At 37.6% G+C, this 22,124-nt stretch overlaps 1 protein-coding gene across 5 annotated transcripts in view; it reads right to left on the bottom strand.

Annotated features, from left to right (window-relative positions):
* Positions 1 to 9,634: 9,634 nt before the first annotated feature.
* Positions 9,635 to 22,124, bottom strand: part of LOC131040448 (pentatricopeptide repeat-containing protein At3g09060) — a 64,069-nt gene continuing 51,579 nt past the window's right edge. Inside the window, exons 2-4 of one of the 5 annotated variants that reach the window (XM_057973374.2) lie at positions 10,721 to 11,043; positions 10,496 to 10,562; positions 9,635 to 10,188 (exon numbers count right to left, since the gene is read on the bottom strand). The gene's annotated coding sequence lies outside the window, so the exon portion shown is untranslated. The other 4 variants (XM_057973376.2, XM_057973377.2, XM_059207224.1 and 1 more) reach the window with 4 other exon arrangements.

Here is a 22,124-nt window from a genome sequence, read left to right on the forward strand (position 1 = left end):
TCATAGATTGCCATTGCTCCTCATTCTTGTATATCATATCCTTAGGCTCTGGTATGTTGAATGCCTCACTGATGGCAATTTTTTATAAAAATGCTAACACTTTGCCATCAGGTGCTATTATTTGCCTCGTGTTAACATCATAGTTTATTGCACCAGATGGTTGTAGGAAAACCAGTTGCTTGCACAATTCCACTCTCGATCATCTTCTTTGAGACTCCAATAGGCTTGCGTGTGTATAGATGACCCTGAAACTTCATGTCAATCTTGCCCAAGTTGGTGTCTCCAACATTCACCCATAGTGATGTGATCTTTGATTCAGGTAGCATCTCTCTTGAGTCCTCCTTGACAAGAGACCGCCTTGTGATACCTCCAACCTTCGGGGCTGCCATGTTCTACATATGCAAATTGTCCAAGTTAGGTTCATGAAAGGTAATTGATGGATATACGATTGAAAGTCCCACCGGGATAGTAGTTATATATTAAAAACTCAGAATCCAATAAATTGCTTAAACCCTAGGTGTTGCTACAATACCCTATAATCTCAATATCAATTTTTACCTAAAAGATGATGACAAGATGAAATGAATCTCAGTCAAGAGCATAAATAAATGATCAAAAGACTTAAATACAATACTGTTTAATCGAAATCCAATCCAAGAACCTTTTTGCAGTACCAATTTAGGATTGTTTTACCCATAATCAGACCTACTTTTTGTGAAAAAAAGCCTTTAAATTCGTAAAATTTGAAAATTGTCTAAAGCGATGCTTAATTTGTAAAATTTGTCTTCAAATTGCAGAAGTTGTTGGAATGTTGTTAGAAATGATAGACTTTGCTAAAATTATGACCTTATCCTTGCTCCAAATCATTGCTCCAATACTGAAAAATCATTGCTTTGTGAAAGAAATTTGTTGCTTTTGAAAGGAATCACTATGCTCAAGGAGTGGAATTACTTGTCTTGTATAGGAATTCATTGTTCTTGAAAGAAAATTTGCCCTTTTAATGAAGAAGATCATTGTTGTTAGGGAAACAAATCATATGAGATGGTTGATCAAATGAAATGACCAACCATCTTAAATAGGCATTGATCTTGAAGGGATGTGTCCTTTGGTCTTTCAAATTCCTCATTAGATCGACTTGATCTTTCAATTTCTATTTAATGATTTGTACAGTTCAAATTTCGATGTAGGGAAGCCGAATTATCTTGCAATGTTTTTATTTTTTATTTTTTTTAATTCAAATTCTAATGGTTATGTTTAATTTGAAATGCCTTTACTCAAAGTCGGCTTTCCTTATCTCTAGTGCCAAACCTTGCCTCCATGTTATGTCATGGATTTGGGGATGCTAGGCATGTGTCGCAGATTTTGAGTGGGGAGGCATGTGCCTTGACATGGAAGTGATGAGTCATGTGCGATGAGATGGAAGTGGTGAGGAAGATGTTGGGGATAAGGGATGTGATGTGTTGTGGAATGGAATGGGTCGGGAACATTGCTAAGGAAAGATCGGAGTTTTCGGGAGGTGAAAAACATGTCATGAATTTGAAGGTGCAAGGAATGTGGTCAAGGATCTTGAGATGCAACGAAGGTGTCACGGTTTGGAGAGTGCAAGGAACATTGCCAAGGATGTGCCAATGAAAGAAGGTGATGAGGAACCTTACAATTTTCATTGTTTTCACCTTCAACATTGGAAAAAATTTCACTTAGTCATCATCAAACACCACTTTTTCTTCATTCACCAAAGCAACCATATTCAAATTTTCAAACACTTTCAAGTCACCTAGCTAGGTCATTGATTTAAGGTAGTGAGGAACATGTCGTGGATCTGGAGGCATGAGGAACATTCCTCACTTCGGTCAGTTTTACTAGACCTCCCCTATCCTTTTGTTGTTGATAAGGCATTGTCTTTGTTCAATCAATCCAAGTCAAGGATTGGGTATGTTTGATGCTTCATCACTTGATATTTGCTCCTACTTCCTTGCTTGTTCTCGGCTTCCAAGTCTTGGCCTTGAATTTCACTTGCTTAACATCTTGACATGATCCTAGACATCATCTGATGATTAACTTTGATCTCAATTCATCACTCAATCTCTTGAGAGTTGTTGTCTTATGAGAGCTACTATGACTCATTTCAACCAATGTAATGTTCCCACTTTGAAATATAATTTGATAATAAATAATAATTAAATTAATATGCATTAAATTAAAATTAAAAGTAAATTATAATATAAATAAATATGATTCAATATAATTAAAATTTGATTAAAATTAATGAATGGTCAAAAGGCATGAAACGATAAGTTGCGACTCCCCCAAGTATGAGGTATAAAAGGGAGAAGAGAACATATCAGAAGTGCAGATCTGATTTAAGTAAGAAGTGCATATCTGATTGTGAAAAGTTGTGCCCCTTTCGAAGAGTAGAAATAATGGAGTTGCACCCTTGAAAGGGTGTGTCTCTTGCCAAAGGGCATACATGATGACGAGGTGTGACCTTTCCCTCACATGGAGAGATACAAAGGAAAAGAATGAAAAGCATCCAATAACATCACCATTGATCAGATCATATCAGAACTCTTGGTGGTAAGTATGGGGATGTGCTTAATATGTAACATCCTTGTTCTTGGTGGTAAGTATGGGGATGTGCTTAATATGTATGCTTAATATATGAAGCCTGATGATGTTCTTATGCAAAATTTAAGAGTAATATTAATATATAGTGTAGGAACACAAATGGACCACTAAGAGGGGGGGTGAATCAGTGGTAATCGAAAACTTGAACTCTTCTAAAAGATCAAAGCTCTAAAAACCAAGGTCAAGCAACTATGAGCAAAGATATTAAAGTAATCTGCACACACACACATGGAAGGAAAACCCATAGCACAAGATATACAAAGAAAACCCATGGTGGGGAAAAACCTCGGTGAGAAATGTTGCTAGAGTCTATTGCTCTAATCCAACCTCACAATTAAAAGTCAGATTACGGCACCAACCCCTAAAGTTTATGGGCACCAACCCAAAGGAGCACTAACCCCTAGCTTTATGGGCACCAACCCAAAGGAGCATCAATCTTTGATCCAAGCACCCACTCAAATGATTACAATAAGAGAAAAGATTACAAATTTATTGCCTTGTTACAAATGGGATTGTGTAACTCACTGTTTGACTTCAACACTTGAGTTTTACTTAACTCCTCTCTCCCCTCAATCTCAATCCTATGCTCTCTGATTTATGCTATGAGTCTCAACTCTCTGCCTTCAATTCCCTTCTCTTTTCTACACGACTTCTTTGCTCTCTACTCTCTTCTCTTTGCTCTCCCTGCTTTGAAGTCTTTGTCTTTTGTCTTTTGTCTTTTGTCTATGCTTCACTTGGAGTGGATTACCTATTGTGTTTTTCACATTCTTTGTTATTCCTTCAATGACTCGTGCTTTCTTGATTTCTACTTTCAATTCTTTTTTGCACTTCAATTCAAAGCATACACACTCTCCCCTCTTTCACTCCACAAAGTCTTCTTCTCTCTAAACATTTCTATTTTATCTCTGCATGACTCTATCTGATCTTTGCTTGATGCGGTGTTCTCACTCTATCATATTCTATGTGACTAGCTGGTTTTGTTGCTTGCCTCTACACTCTATCTTCTAGTCTCTGGTATCTGCTCTTTTTCTATTCACATGCAACTCACCTTCTATCCACTCTTCTTCCTGCCTACATACTGCACTTAGTAATCATCTACGTACACTTGAAATTTACCCTCAAAATCAAAATTAAAATCAATCTTCTCGAGCCTCTAAGAAATCTACCATGTAGGCTTATTGGTGTCTATCATTAAATGCATCATCTTCCATCTTTGGATCAACCTCTGAGATCTGATTACTACATTTAGTAATCTTCACCTATCATGTGTCTTGTTTCTTGTCAACTGGAGATTCTCTGATATTCCCATGGATGTGACATCTTACAAACTAAAGATCTTCTTATCTTCTCGAGCCTCAAACTTGATCTTTTGTTGGTTCTCCATTAAATGCAACCTTCTATCATCTCTACATGCGATCAATTCTGATTGGACTGCAAACTACCATGTTTGGTGTGTCCAAGGATCCAATCTTTGTCTACAGTACCTCTCCTTTCATCCAGATGGAAATTGATTCGTCCCATATGCTCCACGTCCTCGATCAACCATCTACGTGGAGTCACGTCTGAGTCAGCAGTGGATGAAAATCCATCGTGTTCTCTACATCGCAAAAATGCACCTGCGAGATGGCAGGACAATGCACCATCTTCCATTTTACTTGCCCCATGAGATCCTCTTTTCATTCGTCCTCTTGTTGCAAGATGGCGAGGAGCATCAATCATCTTCCTTCTTGTTACCCCGTGAGGTTCTTTTCCTCCAATCTTCCCAGTTGTGGGATAGCGGGGTACCATTTGATCAAACCTTCTTGTTGGCGGTCTTTCGTCGAGACTTTGCATCCATCACAGCGAACAAGACCCATGTCGCTATAGCTCCAAAGCGTCAACAAGAAGCAAATTGAGTTCTGCTGAAAGGAAAAGTCACACCGAAAAAAGAAACATTATCGCCAAGACTCCTCAAGGATCACAATGAAAAAGATCATATCGCTATAGCTCCCAAGGATAGGCAAGAAGCAGATTGGGTTTTGCCGAAAGGCGAAGTCTCATCGAAAAAGGAACTACATCGGCAAGACAGGTTTGAAGTCATGTCGAAAAGAAATATATCGCTACAACACCAAGGGGCCAGCAAGAGGCATAAATCGGTTTGCTGAAACTCCAAGTTATATAAAAAAAAAACATATCATCAGCAAGACACCTTGCAGATCACAGGGAAAAGAACCATGTCGGCATAGCTCAAAAGGGCCGGCAAAAAGCAGTATGGATTATGCCGAAAAGCTAAGTCACAACAAAAAATAAACTTTATCGACAAGACACCTTAAACATCACAGCAAAAAGGATCATGTCAGTGTAGCACCAAAGGTCGCCTAGAACCAAAAAAGTGTTTTGTCAAAAATCAAAGTCTCACCGAAAAGAAACATGTTGATGAGACACTGCAAAAGTCACATTGAACTCAGCATGACATAGGGGATCTACAATGACCAAACTAGGTCTTACCGAAATACAAGGTCACGTCAACAAAGGAACTATATTGGCAAGACAGGTCAAATGTCTCATCAAAGAGGGAATATCAGTATGACTCTGAATAACTACTAAGCTCAAAAGGAGTCTCACTGATAGGCAAATTCACACCAAACAACACACCGTATCGGCAAAACGATCGAATGTCACACCGAAACAGGAATGTTGATATAACACTGAGTGACTGCAAAGGTTGACAGAGGTCTCACCGAAAGCAAAAGTCACACCAAAATACATGTCGACAAGGCACATCTGAAGTCTCTCTAAATCAAGAATGTTGATATGATACTAAGTGTCTACTCAGCCCGAAAGAAGTCTCGTCGGAGGACAAAGTCACAACGAACAACAAGGGTGTCGAGGAGACTTGAAGATCTCTCACTGACATACTTCATCAAGAATGGAATATTGGAGAGACACCGTGGGACGACCAAGACCGAAAAAGGTCTTACCAAAAGGCAGACTTACATCGACATGTATTGTTACAAAGATGCAAAGCTCGTTTGGTCTTTCCACAACACATTTTCAAAGGCCTTATCAACGAGACTCGATTGATCTACAAGCGCACCATGAACAAACTATGAAGTCAACATGAAATGCCAAATCTGAACCAACATGAATCCAACTCGAACCAACACTTCCATCTCTTTTGCAACTCATCTCTTATGTCTTCTACAACTCATCCCCCCTTGCATACTTAAACAGATCGGCCTTGTATCTAGGCATGTTGACATCAATGACAACTTAATGCCAACATATAGATTGCAATATGCATGACAAACATACTTAATTTCATGTACATTCATGGTACAACAAGATAATTGCATACTAATAGTCTCAAACTCTTAGCCAATTCTAATTCCTTTTACATGAGGATTGGTGTGATGTTGTTAGGGAGAGGCGGAGTAAAACCATCTCATGATAGATGAGCCCCAAGGGTGAAAGAACTCATGATCCTAAAAATCTGGGCTGCATGCCCCAAGGGTGAATTGACTGAGGTTCCAGTAATCTAGGTTGCAAGTAAGTCTCTCATCCAAGATTAGAAATTAGAAGGGGATTAAGATTAAGCATCAATAAGGACAATGCCTAATTGTACTATGGGCAACCCTAGTCATTAATTTGTAATTACTATAACACGGTAGGTAGTAATGTATGTTTCCCTTTGGAAATTGACAGCCTATAAATAGGGAACATTACAAATGGTATCAGAGCTTTGATCATGCCATCCTGCAGGGTAAAGATGAATCAATGAATCGTTCTAAACAATGAGAAGAAATCTAACAATATGTGTATTCGCGTGTATGCTCTATGCCTACATATATTAATGTGTATTCTTTGTGTTTCCACGTGTATGCTCTGTGTTTGATCTAATGTATTTCCAACATGTCTATCATGTTAGCACAAGTGGACATAACCAAGATAATGAAAGAAACGTCACTTGGTATAGAACCTCTAATTCCTAAATTATCTTAGTGTATAGACGAAGCTAATTACATCACAAGAAAGATTACAAATTCCCAATGGTTGATTTGGGGAATCCTCATCTTGGTGAATGACTCAACTTGAAGAAATTGGCATTTGCTTGAGGACAAGCAATCTAAGGTGAGGTGGATTGTAATGTCCCCACTTTGAAATATAATTTAATAATAAATAATAATAATGCTATTAAGATACAAAAAATTAAAATTACATTGAAATATAATTAAAATTTGATTAAAGTTAATGAATGGTCAAAAGGCATGAAATGATAAGTTGTGACTCCCCCAAATATGAGGTATAAAAGGGAGAAGAGAACTCATTTGAAGGTGGGATAATTTGGGAATCAGAAGTGCAGATCTTATTTAGATAAGAAGTGCAAATCTGATTGTGAAAGGTTGTGTCCCTTTCGAAGAGCAGAAATAATGAAGAGTTGCACTCTTTCAAAGGGTATTAATGGTGAAAGGGTGTGTCTCTTGCCAAAGGGCATAGATGATGAAGAGGTGTGACCTTTCCCTCACATGGAGAAATATAAAGGAAAGGAATCAAAAGCATCCAATAATATCACCATCGATCAAATCAGATTAGAACTGATATTAAGTTACAGTGAGCAACATCCTTGTTCTTGGTGGTATGCATGGGGATGTGCTTGATATGTACGCTTAATATATGAAGCCTGATGATGTCCTTACGCAGAATTTAAGAGTAATATTAACATATAGACTGCAATATGTATGACAGTCATACTTAATTTCATGTGCATTCATAGTACAACAAGATATTGACATATTTGCAGTCCCAAGCTCTTAACCAGTTCTAATATCTTTTTCTAGAGGAGTGGTGTGATGTTGTTAGGGAGGGGCAAAGTAAAACCATCTCATGATAGATGAGCCCCAAGGGTGAAAGAACTCATGATCCTGATATATGAGCTGCGGGCCCCAAGGGTGAATTGACTAAGGTTCTGGTAATCTAGGTTGCATTAGGAAGATGGTATAATCACGCCCTAAACAAGCAAGTCTCCCATCCAGGATTAGAAATTAGAAGGGGATTAAGATTAGGCCTGAATAAGGACAATGCCTAACTATACTATGGACAACCCTAGTCATTAATTCATAATTATTGTAACATGGTAGGTAGTAATGTATGTTTCGCTTTGGGAATTGATAGCCTATAAATAGGGGACATTACAACCAAAAGAGAGATTAGACTAATACCAAACTACTTGAGACCTAAAATTATTAGCAAAAAGGGGGTCCCCATTCGCAATGGAGTGATGTGTGAAATGGTCACAACACAACCTTTGTCAAGGTTATGAATACTTTAAATTTCCACTTCTAAGAGATACAATCCCTTAATTCTCATTCTCTCATTTACTTTGAGCTTCCAACTACTTATGAAGTATTGTAAGACTCCTCAAGTATGTACAAAAACCTTCTACAAAGAATTTGAAGAAATAGGGTCACTTTCATGTTTTTGTTCGAATAAAGCCGACCATTTTGGCTATGGAAGTACCCCTCTACAAAACTAGTGATTTCATAAAACCAAGTTCTATGGTTGATTTCTTTGTCTTATTCTTGCTTAAGTGTTTTCCTTGGAGGATGAGATTTTCTCCTAGACCCAATACAAATTATTCCTCTTCATTTTTGGGGCCAAAACTTCCAAATAATAAGAAAACACTATTCAAAACAATATTATTTTGTGCATGTGCCTGGACTTGTTTAGGGGTTGATTTAATCATGATTTTATAATTGTGAGAACTCACAAGATCAATTACAATAACATTAGGAGCAAAAATTCCTTAGTATTGGCATTAAAATACTCTCATATCTAAAAAATCACCATCCTCCAAGTCATGACTCTAAAGTCCATAATGATTTTGATCTATTATGAAGAAGCGAAAGTAACATAGCACCTAGTGGAAGACTACTTCTTTAAGGCATGTCAAAACATAAGGACGGGCATGTCAAAACATAAGGACACTTGCCTCAACTACCAAAAGACACACAATGAGGTGACTTGTACTATGTCATTCATGTACAAAGACATTCAAATTAACTATAATATTGTATGATTTATACATTAGAAAAAGAAAAAGAAATCATTTGAATGTTGTGTTGAAGAGATGTTGCTAGGGTTTCCACAACTAATGCAAAGTGAAGCAAGTGGGAGATAACGCAAAGGATGGCAAAGGGTCTAATAAGACAATGGTCAAGAATAGACCTTGTAAAAGGGACTTATCTCGGGTACCAAGTGACAAGTATGGCAGCCTAATGTTTTTCAAGGGGTAATCATTCTTACCAAAATATGACCAAAATATAATTCTCACACATATATCATTTATATAATTTCAATGGGCTGCGGGCCCCAATTGATATATATATATATATATATATATATATATATATATATATATATATATATATATATTTGTGAATGGGTCGCTCTCTTGGATGCATATGTAAGCTAAGAAAAATACTAATGCATAACACAGCCCAATATAAAATTTCAACAAAAAAAAGCAACAGGGTTGACACTTCAATTTTTGTTCCGACAGTTTTAAAAGCAATGTGTAAAAGAAAACATAACAGCAAATAAACAAGATGTACCATTTTCTAACCAACTCATTTGATGATATTGATTGGCACAGATCCAACTGATATACAGCTTATGTCTATAATATTTTATTTGCAGCAATTTTGTCAAGGTTAACAGGCCGTGATGAAGTGATAAATTGTTGTGGTTCGCACAAGTAGTTATCACATCAAATGCAATTAATTTTTCAACTTGACATTTGTGAACAAAGAACATCTTGTCCAACTTAATTATGAAGGAATGAATATTTCATATTCATGAGTTGTCAAATCATATATAAATGGTCATTTCCTTATCAAATAAGGGCTTATATAGAGCAAAATGAATGATCTGCCTCACAAACGACTGCATTTGGTGTAAATGGGCAAATGGTGAAAGTTATATAAATATACCATGCACTAAGAGTGAAAAGCATAGTCAATCAGATGCATTATTTAATAATAGAAGCTGATTTACCAGAAAGTCTGCACAACAATAAACATGATTATTGAGAGAGTCCTATAATTCATAGAAGATAACAGATGCACTCAATTGCTGCTTCCAGACAATGAATCTCCAAACTCCTAACTACTAATACCATGTTGGCATCTATAGCATATGCAGTTATGCACACAATGCAAAGAATAATTGTGTGAATGTTTGTATTTACAGATAATTCACAGTGGTACAGATGGAATGGTGTTCCTTCGCTTGAACTACTCAAGAAAACAATAACGATTGGAAGTGCATGCATTGGGCACAACCATAGACAGCATCACAGTGATTGAGCATATGCCTTTGTTATTCCTTGGTTCTAATGTTTGCATTTATTCAGAGAGTTCAAAGTGATACAGATGGAATAGTGTCCATTGCTTGAGCCTTTAACTACTCAAGAAAACAATAAACATCAGAAGCACAGCTGTGCTTAAAAATACAGAGGGGCACAATCATAACAGCATCATAGAGATTAAGCAAATGCCTTTAACTATTCCTTGGAACTTTTAGTACCTACACAAGAAATATAAAGCACATTCTTATGCCTGATTGCCTGAAAAAAAGAACCATGCAATACATGAATATCTACTGAAGAGTTATGGGCATTCATCCCATGATTGTTTGTCACAAAACATTCAAGAGATCTAACTTTAACACATATATAAATACCAGTTATCTTGTATCTTGGTATTCAAGGAGAAATAAAAAAGAATGTTTAGAAAAGCCAGACTTGAAAAGAACTTATAAACAAATTTAACCTTATCTGGAAATGTAATCGACCTTGAGAAAAATCCATGACTGCAAGTTCTGAGAAACCAACCTGATTGTCATTCTCCAAGAAAATGAACCAAAAGATTACTGGGGAGAATTTATCTTGAAAAATAAATCTGTAACCACAAAAACAGAATCAACTTTCTTACCTCTACAATCTGTGTAGATATTGTATAAAAAAGATGAATGTTTATAATATTAAGATTTATCCAAAAACAAAAAATGTTAAAATAACCCTTCTGAAATGACTGTATAGAGGTATGACTCTACCCACCAGTTTCCAAAGAGTCTCGCTGACAATTAGAATTTTGTGTAAGCGCTGTTGAATCTTGGCCTTCATGCAGTCATTTATCACACTGATAGTTGCTCGTACAGATGATCCCAATGGGTTCTCTTGGTTTCAGTCACCAAAAGAGTCAACGATGTTGCATTTTGACTTTCTTGTAAACATATTCACAAGTTTTAATGAACGGAAACCAGCCAATTTGATCTCTATGAAACTAGCTGACCATGCCTCAGATAGAAATAAGTATTCGATTTGGTAAACAAAGCTCTGTACTCTTCAGAGTAACAGTTGAGTTTCTAGAGGAAGCCATCCTACATTTATGACATGAAGAATGTCAATTTGGTGTCTCAAATGCCTAGCAACATCAATAATTTGATCAAAACACTTTCTACATAGAACAACAGACCAGATTTGCAGACACAATTTACTAAATACCTGCATAAACTCTTTTCTATTTCGCTTTACCTTTTTCTCTGCTATTGCATATTAAAAAAAAAAATTTATCTTGATGCCTTTTAGGCCTCTGGATAATCCAAAATATTCATGAGGTTTAATGTCTGCTACAAGACAAATATATCTAATTATTTCTACCATACATTATAAAATCAGAGCACTCAAATCAAAATCTCTGACGAGAAACTCACTCATTTGCCAAAAAGGAATGTCGACTTGCCACAAATACTCAACAAGTGTGCCACATTAACTCACCAAACATTACAAAGACAATATCAGAAGGTGGATGCGCCAAAAACACACTAAAAACATGCAAATTTGACCTTTTTAAATCCATCTAACCCTTGCAGATTTCTCACTCTGCATTTGCAACCTTGTTTGAACAATCAAACAACCTTGAAGGTAATTCAAAGAGCAAAGTTCTGCAATTTATTGAGTTTTAAATTTTTAAAAATTATAAACATTTCTAGAATGTTATTTCATTCATAAATGATACATTTACATGTTTAAGCTTGTTTGCAAACCATTCAATTCTGTTTTCATGTCATTTAATACTAATTTTATTTTATTTTTAAATTAAAAAGTTGATTTTAAAACCATTGGAGTATATCAATGGGTATGACAACATATATTATTGTGCTTCAATTCGTAACAATATTCAATTAATGTTCAACGTTTGTTTTAAATAGTGTAGGATTTATTTTTTAAAACAAAAAACGTTTGTTTTAAATAGTGTAGGATTTATTTTTTAAAACAAAAAACGTTTGTTTTAAATAGTGTAGGATTTTTTTTTAAACAAAAAACGTTTGTTTTAAATAGTGTAGGATTTATTAATTTATGGTTTGAGAAAACATTGGTTTGCTTTGATTTCTATTGCCATCCATTTAATGTTTAAAATGCATCTGATTTAATGTTGTTGTTTGGGGTTTAAACTTTAAAGCATGTTTTTTCAATTTTAGCATTTTATGTATCAAAAAATTACATTGAAAATTTATTTTTCTGGTTTTATTAATGTCAAATTTGCACTAAGCATCCAATAGCATCGACAAATGATAGCTGACCCAATGGAGAAAAGCATGGTAAACCAAGACTGAACTTGTAGTTACTGCAGGATGAAGATGAGTGGAGGTATCGTCTTAAGTACCACCTCGCATGTATTGTTGGTTGTGAATTGTGATGTCAAACTATGTCCCAATGCCAAGCTAGAGGTAGAATGGGAGATAAAAGTGACTCTTGCATTGATAGACCAAAGAAATTGGTGAAGATGATGACAAATGCAGACATATCAGCACTCATGAATCCCAACATGGCGTACTAAAGCAAGGTGGATATGACAAAGATTGTGGACTTTGGGTGTAATCCATGGATTGGTGGCACATCCACTTCATCTAGCTCAAGCAAAGCCCAATTGCATAGCTTTTTTGTTCCCCAAAAAAAACTTGAATCACAACCTTTGCTTGAAGCCGAAGGTATGTGTAACAAGGACAACCATGAGAATGTCAACAGGGGTTGTGCTAATTTTTTATTCAAAAACAACTTTCCTTTCAACATGGTGAAGAGCTCTTATTGGGAGAATTTGGTTAGGCCATTGCTAGTTCCAAAAAATGGTACAAATTGCCCACTCCACTTGACATAAGTGAATCACTGCTCAAGAAAGTAGTCACATATAAATAAATAATTATTTAAGGGCAAAGGAGGCAACAGCACAACCATGGATGCATCATACTTTCAAGTGCATCAATAGATGAAAGGAACTACACCTTCATCAACTTTCCAATAGCTTCAGATGATGAAAAGGTTATTTTAAGTACATAAACACCTCAAATAAGGTAAAGAATGTAAAGAATTTGAGAACAATACTAAAGACGATTGTGTTGAAAATGGGCATTGAAAATCTAACGTAGATTATAATTGATAATTTAACAATAAATGTGACAGAAAGAAAACTACTTCTAAAGAACCACCAAACACATATTTGGACCCTTGAGTTGTCCATTGTCTTGACCTTCTATTAGAAGACATTGGCAAAATTGATTGGGTGAGACCAATGGTGAAAGCAACCAAGAACATCACCAAATACATCTACAATACCCCTTGGGTTTTCAACTTAATGAAAAATCATACCAAAGGGAAAGAACATGTGCAAGCAAATGTAACACAATTTGCAACTAACTTTCTCACCTTGCAAAGCATTTGTGCTTTGTTGACATTTTAAAAAATACATTAATTGTGAGACCAGCATTGTTGTTATATGGAGTCTAATCAAACTTGGGGGTTAAATTTTCCCTACTTCTATCAATGCAGTGTTCCCCTAATTTTTCGACGAGGGTTAGGGGGCAGCGCCCCCAAGATGGAGTCTATTGTGACCTATTTCACACATTGCCTCATTACAAATGGGGACCCCCAATGGTTTGCTTTTTAGGGTTTTTTGGTCTTAGCATTGCAATTTCATAAGTCTTTTCATTGAGAATTTAAGGTTAGGGTTTTTGAAAGGTCACCCCAAGCCAAGTAGAGAATTTGTGCTCAAAACGCTATCAGGACATTGTCAAAGTGCTCAGAAGGTCTAAAGGATGAGGATCGCAGTTGCTTTGGGTCATTTCTGACAACTTTCTATTTTTAGAAATTTTGCTTTTTTTTTGGCACTTTGCGACCAATCCGAGAAGCAGCTTTTGTGGCTTGTTTTTTGCTTTTTTGAAAGTAGGATTAGGGTTCGGTTCCTCAGGTCATGTCATCAGTGCCCATGTTGTCAGAATCGAAAAATTACATCTCCAAGTGTCAAAAGCAGGGTAAAAACCCTAACCTAGGGTTTTTGTTCCAGAAGATCAAAACATGGCAATTCAAATGAAGATGGTTTGAAAGAAAGGAAAATGGCATAAGGTCAAAAAGAAAGCATGGCTTATGAGTCTTCAAAGTCCGCCATGTCCAAGGATGCAATATTGTCTTATGAACCCCCCAAGTCCGCCATGGCTGATTGCATACACGCATGTCCAATTGACTATGAACTCTGCCATAAGAATGGCCAAGAAATATCTAAGTTCGCCCAAGCCAATGGAGGTTAAAGTCCACCCAAGCATGATTGTCTAAAGGACTATGAACTCTGCCCAAGAAGTTTGGATATGGCCAATCACCATCCCAAGTCTACCAAGCACGTGAAATTTAATGTCCAAAGATCCTCAAAGTCCACCTAGGCATAGTGGAAGGTATGATCAGCATATGGAAGATTTTCCAAACAAGCCTTAAGTCAGCTCAACCAAGAGTAAACATAGCACAATCAATATGAAGTCCACCTTGGCTTGTTAGCCTTGAAGACCACCCAAGTTGGAAGGCATGAAAGGCATGGCCAAACAAAGTTAAAGTCCGCCCATGGCAAGACAAAGCCCAAGTTGGCCTTGGCATAAAGCTCTCCAACTCCGCCCTACCCAAGTGCATGGCACAAATTAGTGAAGTCCGCCTTGCCTAGGATGAAGTGAAGTCCGCTTTAAAGGTAGAAAGCAATCTCCAAAATGATGCAAACTCTGCCCAAGGAGATAGAGGATAAAAGCAAGACAAAGAAGAAAAGCATGGCAAAAGCACCAGGTTTGGAAGATGGCTGAGTAAACCCAAAGTCCGCCCAAGGAGATAAATAGGTGTACAAACCATTTTCAGGATCACTTAAAGGAGAAGTTGGAGGTGTCTAGGAGAAGTTAGAATCAGCGCAGTTAAGGGATCATGTTCATTGTTGTATGAAATGTATCATAAAACATAGAAGCAAGTGAACATGCAATATGATTCCAATGCCAAAACACTAAGCAAGTCTGACTTGCCTAAGGGAGGACATGTCAAAGGCGAGTCAAACTCCTATCTGCAGTTAAGAAGGATGGCAAAGGTTAAGTAAACTCCAACCTGCAGTTAGCATAATGAAAAGGTTAAGTCAGCAGCTAGAAAGCGATGTCCAAGACTATTCAAAGTCTGCCCTCCCCCTAGCAAGTCCAAAAGAACTTCAAGTCCAATCATGGCATGTGAAAGACATGCAATATGATTCCAATGCCAAAACACTAAGCAAGTCCGACTTGCCTAAGGGAGGACATGTCAGAGGTGAATCAAACTCCTATCTGCAGTTAAGAAGGATGGCAAAGGTTAAGTAAACTCCAACCTGCAGTTAGCATAATGAAAAGGTTAAGTCAGCAGCTAGAAAGTGATGTCCAAGACTATTCAAAGTTTGCCCTCTCCCTAGCAAGTCCAAAAGAACTTCAAGTCCAATCATGGCATGTGAAAGACAGCCAAACATGATAACAAGTCCGCCTAGGAAGTAAGGTTTGGACATCCAAAGCATGGTGAAGTCCGCTCAAGAGGGTTTTGGCATGATAAAAAGAAAACAAAGTTTGCTAATCTAGACACTAGCCAAGTTCGCTTATGGCATTCGGCTTAGACATAAAGATGATAAATTTTGCCAAGAAAGATAGCACATCGACCTTCAAAGTTCGCCTAGGCATTAATGGAATATGTGAAGATAGCTAAGCAAGATGAGACGTCCATAATTTCGCCCATAATTTGAAGATTAGACATGAAGATGACCAACTTGCCTTGACTAAGAAAGAAAAATGGCTAGAGGAATAATAATTTCAACAAATAAGCACATGAAATTAACCATTGAAGGGTCAATTGATTGAACAGGTTGAAAATAAAGCTTGACACATAGAAAAAATTTATATTTTTCTAACACTTGGAAAAGATTTTCGAAAATTCAACACATGGAAAACTTGTGGAATTTGAGGGAAGAATCTAGAATATTCCTCCTTTTTTTTGGCTAAGGATAAAAAATAAAACTTTCCATTTTAAAGGAAAAGTTAAAACAAAGACCAAGTTCGATGAATGTAAAGTACAAAAAAAAGAAAAAAAAAATGGAGCTTCTAGAATTAAAATTCCTAACTCTATATCTATTCAACCAGTCACTTTCAAATTAATTATCAGGTTTGAAGATTGGAGTTCGATTTTGGAAGAAGTTTTCTCTCTCTCTTTGGAAGATTGAATTTTGAAGAAAATTTTTGAAGAAGTAAAATTTTCTAAGTGTTGGAAGGAAGAGACAAGGTGCTTTTTCTGAGTTTATGACAGAATTTTCAGAATTTAAGATAAGTTTTCATCAAAATCAGTCAAAGAAAATCCTAGAGGTTCAAGAAATTCATATTCTTGACTGATCTCTTCTATCTAAACCACTCATTTCATGAAATTTACTAAGTACTTGCTCAAATTCTTCACTTTCAGTCTTCTTTTTCACAAGAATTTAGCTTTTTGACAAGCTGAAAGTGAAGTTTTCTAAGTAAAAATATCCAAAATCAGAGTTATAACTTTAAACAAGAAATAATGTTAAATTTTCATGTGTATTGCAGGTTAATGACCACCAAAGGAGTACCTCCTAGGAAAGCTCAGATGAAGTTTGCCAGTAAAGGGTTGCAGCCAGAGTCATGGATCACTCCCAAGTGGAAGAATGTCACAGACACCAACCTCGGGCACGTTGATTTGAAAGAATTCAGAAGAAGAATGCACGGGCATGATGGATACCTGCCAACACCTATTGCCCACCGGATGATGAGAAATGGCATCGTCCAAGCAACCAGATTTCCACCAGCCATGGAGTGTGCAAAACTGATGGTCAAATGTGCTATTCATTACAACGCACAAGAAAGAGAGATAATTGCACCTGATGGAAGAGTTTTAGCTCATCTTGGAGAGTTGGCCATTCAGGAAGCGTTTGGGATACCAAACTACAACAGAACCTCATACAAAACCAAAGAAGACACCCAAAAACTCTATGATAACTAGCTAGACCTATGTGCAACAAATATCAACAGGTCATGGTTAGAAAAGCCCAGGGTTTCCCTCAAAAATGTACCAAAGAGTTTGTTGCACCCATACTTCAAACAATATCGTGACATCATCTTACTGTTGAACAGAGTAATGGGCAGCCCTCAGGGTGCACCATTTGAAACATGGATGTACTACTTCATTGATGAGATCACCTCAGGCGTTAAGATGTTCAATTGGTCAAGAATAATCAGTGATAATCTTCATGAACAGCTGAAGAACTTGGAAAGGACAAAATCATTTTATATGAGTTCCTACATTGTCTACCTGTTAGCCAAAAATTATAGATACGAGTTGATGTGTTTTTATGCACATGCAAACACAGAATAAAATACCTAAAGGTACCTTATCCTCTCTTGAACAAAGTTTCCCAACTGCTGAAGATCTCGCCGAAGGATCAATCGAGGCAACTCCAAGGTTCTTGTATGTAGGGTCTCTACGTGTGGATAAGCTTCTTGCAGTACGATGTGATTTTGCTGGAATCACAAGGGGACTTACATTCGATGATCTGAACGTCTAATTTGTTGGAATCACAAGTCCTATTGACTATCTGGAAGATAAAGAAATGGCAAAAGATACAAGGTTCGGTAAGACCTAGAATGCGAAAAGATGGATGAATGACTAGGTGGAGTCCTACTGGGTTGGGTCTCACCATCAGGTTAAACAATTCAACACCAACTCAGTGCAATCTTCTAAGGGATGTTTCAAATATGTCCAAATAGTACACCATCAGATACTGATCACCATTCAAGATAATGCGTGAACAACAGAGGTATTATGACTCGGGATTAAGCTCGTTCTATGCCAGTTGACCACGCAAGGCACTCTTACAGTCAGCAAAAGGCTAGTGGTTTGGACTAGGTGGATTCCATGCGAGTGCATTCAATAACTTCTTTCATTCAATCTAATCATTTATCATCTACAATGAAGATTCAACAAGAGACCATGCATATTGCAAAGAAACAACACATTTCACCATATCTTCAATGAAAAGAGGGTTCATTTACAATCAAGGCAACAATTTCTTGCCTTCTCTTCCTAATCTACTCTAATTGCTATTCTATTTGCTATTCTTTATTAATCAATCTTTGACTATTATCTATTAACCAACTATTAACCTTTACAAATGAGGAGCCAGGGCTTTATATAGAGAACCCTTTACAGATTGATGGCTCTGATTGATTTAGAATCAATGGCTAGGGTTACAAGATAGAAACCCTAATTAGGGTTTGTTACAATAAACTTCCTCTAGCCAATAAGAAAATTACATTCCAAGAGTGAGGACCAATAGGAAGCATGGGTAAGTACATCGAAGTTTGTGCCGCCTCTGATAGATTAGATACATTGAATCTGGTCCTACTGAGGTGGACCAATCCGACTGGAGGAATGATGATTGGGATGCCATCTTGTCTAGTACTTGCTCGTTCCTCTTCTAATATTCAATTTGATGATGCTGAAAAGTTAACTTTGATTAACTCTTCTGAAACTATCTACTTCTTCAACGTACCCTTGCATCGACCTTGGTTGATCTTCCTCTGTCTTTAATGTGCTTGATGAACGGTGTGTCTTTCTTTGACTCCCATGTGTCTGATGAGGTTTCCTGACTGTCAAGTCGTCCTTCTTCGGAAGTACACCTCGCCTTGAAGTGTTGGCAAAGCCTTTCTTGGTTATCTTGTGGTAGAATGAGGTCTTGAGGCTAACTTGAACTCCTTCAACACTCCTAGTCATCCAATGCCTCAAAGCACCTTGAGTCTTCCCCCTTTTGCCTATGGAACGTCCTTGATGATGATGGACTAGAAGTGGTCGTCCATGCCCTGGCCTGGTCTTCTTCTATCTGCAAAATAAACCAAGGATGATTAAGGACACATAATAAAATCATTCAACATAGCATTTTCTACCTTAAAACATCAACAAGAGTTATCAATATGAAGTTCACTTGAGATCCTTCCCAAGGCAAGCATATGCTTAGTTTTCTCTTCTCCAAAGCCTAGGGATCCATGTCCTCACCTTGGTTATGGGCAAGTTAGGTGAAATTAAGAATTTCGCTCTGGACCCTTTGGAAGGGTCAAGAGCGAAATTCAAGCTTTAGACTTACTTCTTGACTTCCTTCACTTCAATTCACCTAACAAGGCAAGAACACCTCACTCCACCTTCAACCATGCCATAGGAATCAATGTTTTGGCTTCACTCAAGGAGAAAATGGTTGATTTGGAGAATTTCGCTCTGGACCCTTTGGAAGGGTCAGGAGCGAATTTCTCTCTTTGCTTGTTTTCCCTCACTCAAATCCATTTCTTCCATTTGTTATTACTTGATTCTCCATTTGAATCCTTCTCTCAACTTGACAACACTTACTTGGCCTCAAAAATGGCTAATAAGGAGAATTTCGCCAAAAACCATGGCCAGGTACAGGACCTATTTAGGATTTCGCCCTGGGCCCTTTGGAACAGTCAAGAGCGAAATCCTTGTCCAAGCTTAAAATCTTCATTTCTAGAGGCGACAATCCATTCAAGAGCAATCCTAGAGGCATCTCCCAACTTCTCCCACCTTGGTCTAGGCTTAGCTTGGCATAAAAATGAAAGGAAAAGGTAGTTTTAAGGAATTTCGCTCTGGACCCTTTGGAAGGGTCAGGAGCGAAATTCATATTTTGAGCTTATCCTTTCATTCCTCACACTTCCATCCACCTTCAAAGGCAAGGTCATGCCACTTCACACCCATCCAAGCCATAAAAACCAAGGATTTGACTTGCTTTGAAGGGGAAATAGGTGATTTTAGGAATTTCACTCTAGACCCTTTGGAAGGGTCAGGAGCGAAATTCATGATTTGGCTCAATTCCTTCAAATTTGATAATCACTAGCAAGTCAAAGTCACACCTAAGGACACTTCCAATCCTAATTCATCTTGAACCGCCCTAGACTTGGCATAAAATTAAGGGAAAAGAGTGGTTTTGTGAAATTTTGCTCTGGACCCTTTGGAAGGGTCAGGAGCGAATTTCTCATTCTAGACTTGACTCTTCATCTTTTCAATCCCAATCTTATTTGCAAGGTAAAATTCCATCACTCTTCACCCAAGGAACAAGGTTTGAAGCCCAAGCATGGAAGCAAATGAGGTTAATAAAGAATTTCGCTCTGGACCCTTTGGAAGGGTCAGGAGCGAAATTCATGATTTAGGCAAAATCTTCATCTTTCAAAACGTCCAACTACCTCTCAAGGCAAGAACATACCAATTCACCCTCCAACATGCCAATGCCTAGCCAAAACAAAGAAGAAAATAAGAGCTATAAGGATTTTCGCTCTGGACCCTTTGGAAGGGTCAAGAGCGAAATCCTCTTTCCAAGTTGATCTTGCACTTCATTCATCCAATTCTTCCTCAAACGCAATCAATTCAACTTCCTTTCATCCTAATCAAGGCAATTCGCTATCAAAATAGCTCCAGACAAGGTCACTCTAGGGCCTAAGGCAAAAGATAAGGTCAAATGGAGGATTTCCATCATTTCATCACCTCAAACCTCCTCTCCAAGGTAAATATGCATCCAAGTCTCCTCAACTATGCCTCAAAACTCCAAAACTTGGCCATATCAAAGAGCAAAAATAGAGAAAAAGTGAATTTCGCTCTGGACCCTTAGGAAGGGTCAGGAGCGAAAATCATGTTCTACGCTTAATTCTTCATTTCTCCAACTCCAAACCACCTCAAAAGGCAAAGACATGTTACCTTACTTCCATCCATGCCATAAACACCAAGGACTTGACCTCCTCTAAGGGGAAAAATAGGTGTTTGTAAGAATTCTTGATCTTGGACAAAATCTTCACATTTTGATGCTTCCATTCACTTCCTAAGGCAGAACATGTCAAAACCTTCTCAATATGCCTTAGAAACTAGATCCTGGTCTATTCAAGGAAGAAGTGGGTGTCTTCTAAGAATTTCGCTCTGGACCCTTTGGAAGGGTCAGGAGCGAAATTTCTTTTAGACTCAAATCTTGACTTCATCTCTCACATTTTTTCACTCCAAATAAGTGTTTTGCCCTCAATAATGCCTGGGAATGAGTTAGTTCTAAGTTTGGATCAAAGTAGAATGTGGAGAATTTTGCTCTGGATCCTTTGGAAGGGTCAGGAGCGAAATAGAAATTCGCTTTGGACCCTTTGGAAGGGTCAGGAGCGAAATTTGACATTTTGGTCTCTCCGTCAGGATTCATGTATGGAATATAACATTTAAGTATAAGTGACATTTCTTATACTTTAAGTTATATTCCATATATACTGTCAGGATGTTTGAGAGTGGTTTCTCCAGGGGTTATGATGCAAAATCTAGTTTTTGGAGGATTCTTCAATTTTCCAAACTTAGTTCATGATGACATTCAGGATCAGGATGACATTCCTGACTTAGCCAAATTTCAAGGCATTTGAAGATCGGGATGACATTCCAGACTTCGTCACTCACCAACTTGACCTAACTCGAACCTTCAAAGAGGATATTCACTCACCAAGCAAGACACAATTAGCAACAAGAGCAGAACTAGACCCTAAGGAAGACTTTCAAAGAAACCCTAACTCGGAGCATCCACTGACTCACCTTTAGCTAAAACAGAGCCTGCTATCTTAGTGATCTCTCTGGCGACACTCAAAATGCAAAGGCTAACAGACAAAACCCTAAAAAACCTAGAAAGCAAACCCTAGAAAGCAAAAAAAAGTAGGGGTCCCCATTTGCAATGGGGCGATGTGTGAATACGTCACAACAATACGCAAGATTGATTTGCAGAGGAGTAGTAGGCGACGGAGAGAATGAGTTCAAGTCCTATGACTGTTACCTGTAGCTACAGCTTAGTGAGAAGACCCACTTCAAGCAAGTAAATGATGCATTCTTGATGTATATCACTAGAATACTGCAGGGAGGAACTCATCAGAGGCTAACTCCAAAGGCCAAATGTTTAATAAGTAAGCATGGATCCCGGTTTATGCAATTTCCTAGATTTACATACATAAGAATTCAAGGTTTTACTGGTTGTCCTTACCGACTTCCAATCTATCCTACCTACAGAATGGTTCTGCTTGAGGTCCTTAGACAGCTGGAGACTTATCAAGGCTTCCAAAGAGCAAAACAAAAG

This window comes from Cryptomeria japonica, chromosome 6 (assembly GCF_030272615.1).
Source record: "Cryptomeria japonica chromosome 6, Sugi_1.0, whole genome shotgun sequence".
Lineage (NCBI taxonomy): Eukaryota > Viridiplantae > Streptophyta > Pinopsida > Cupressales > Cupressaceae > Cryptomeria > Cryptomeria japonica.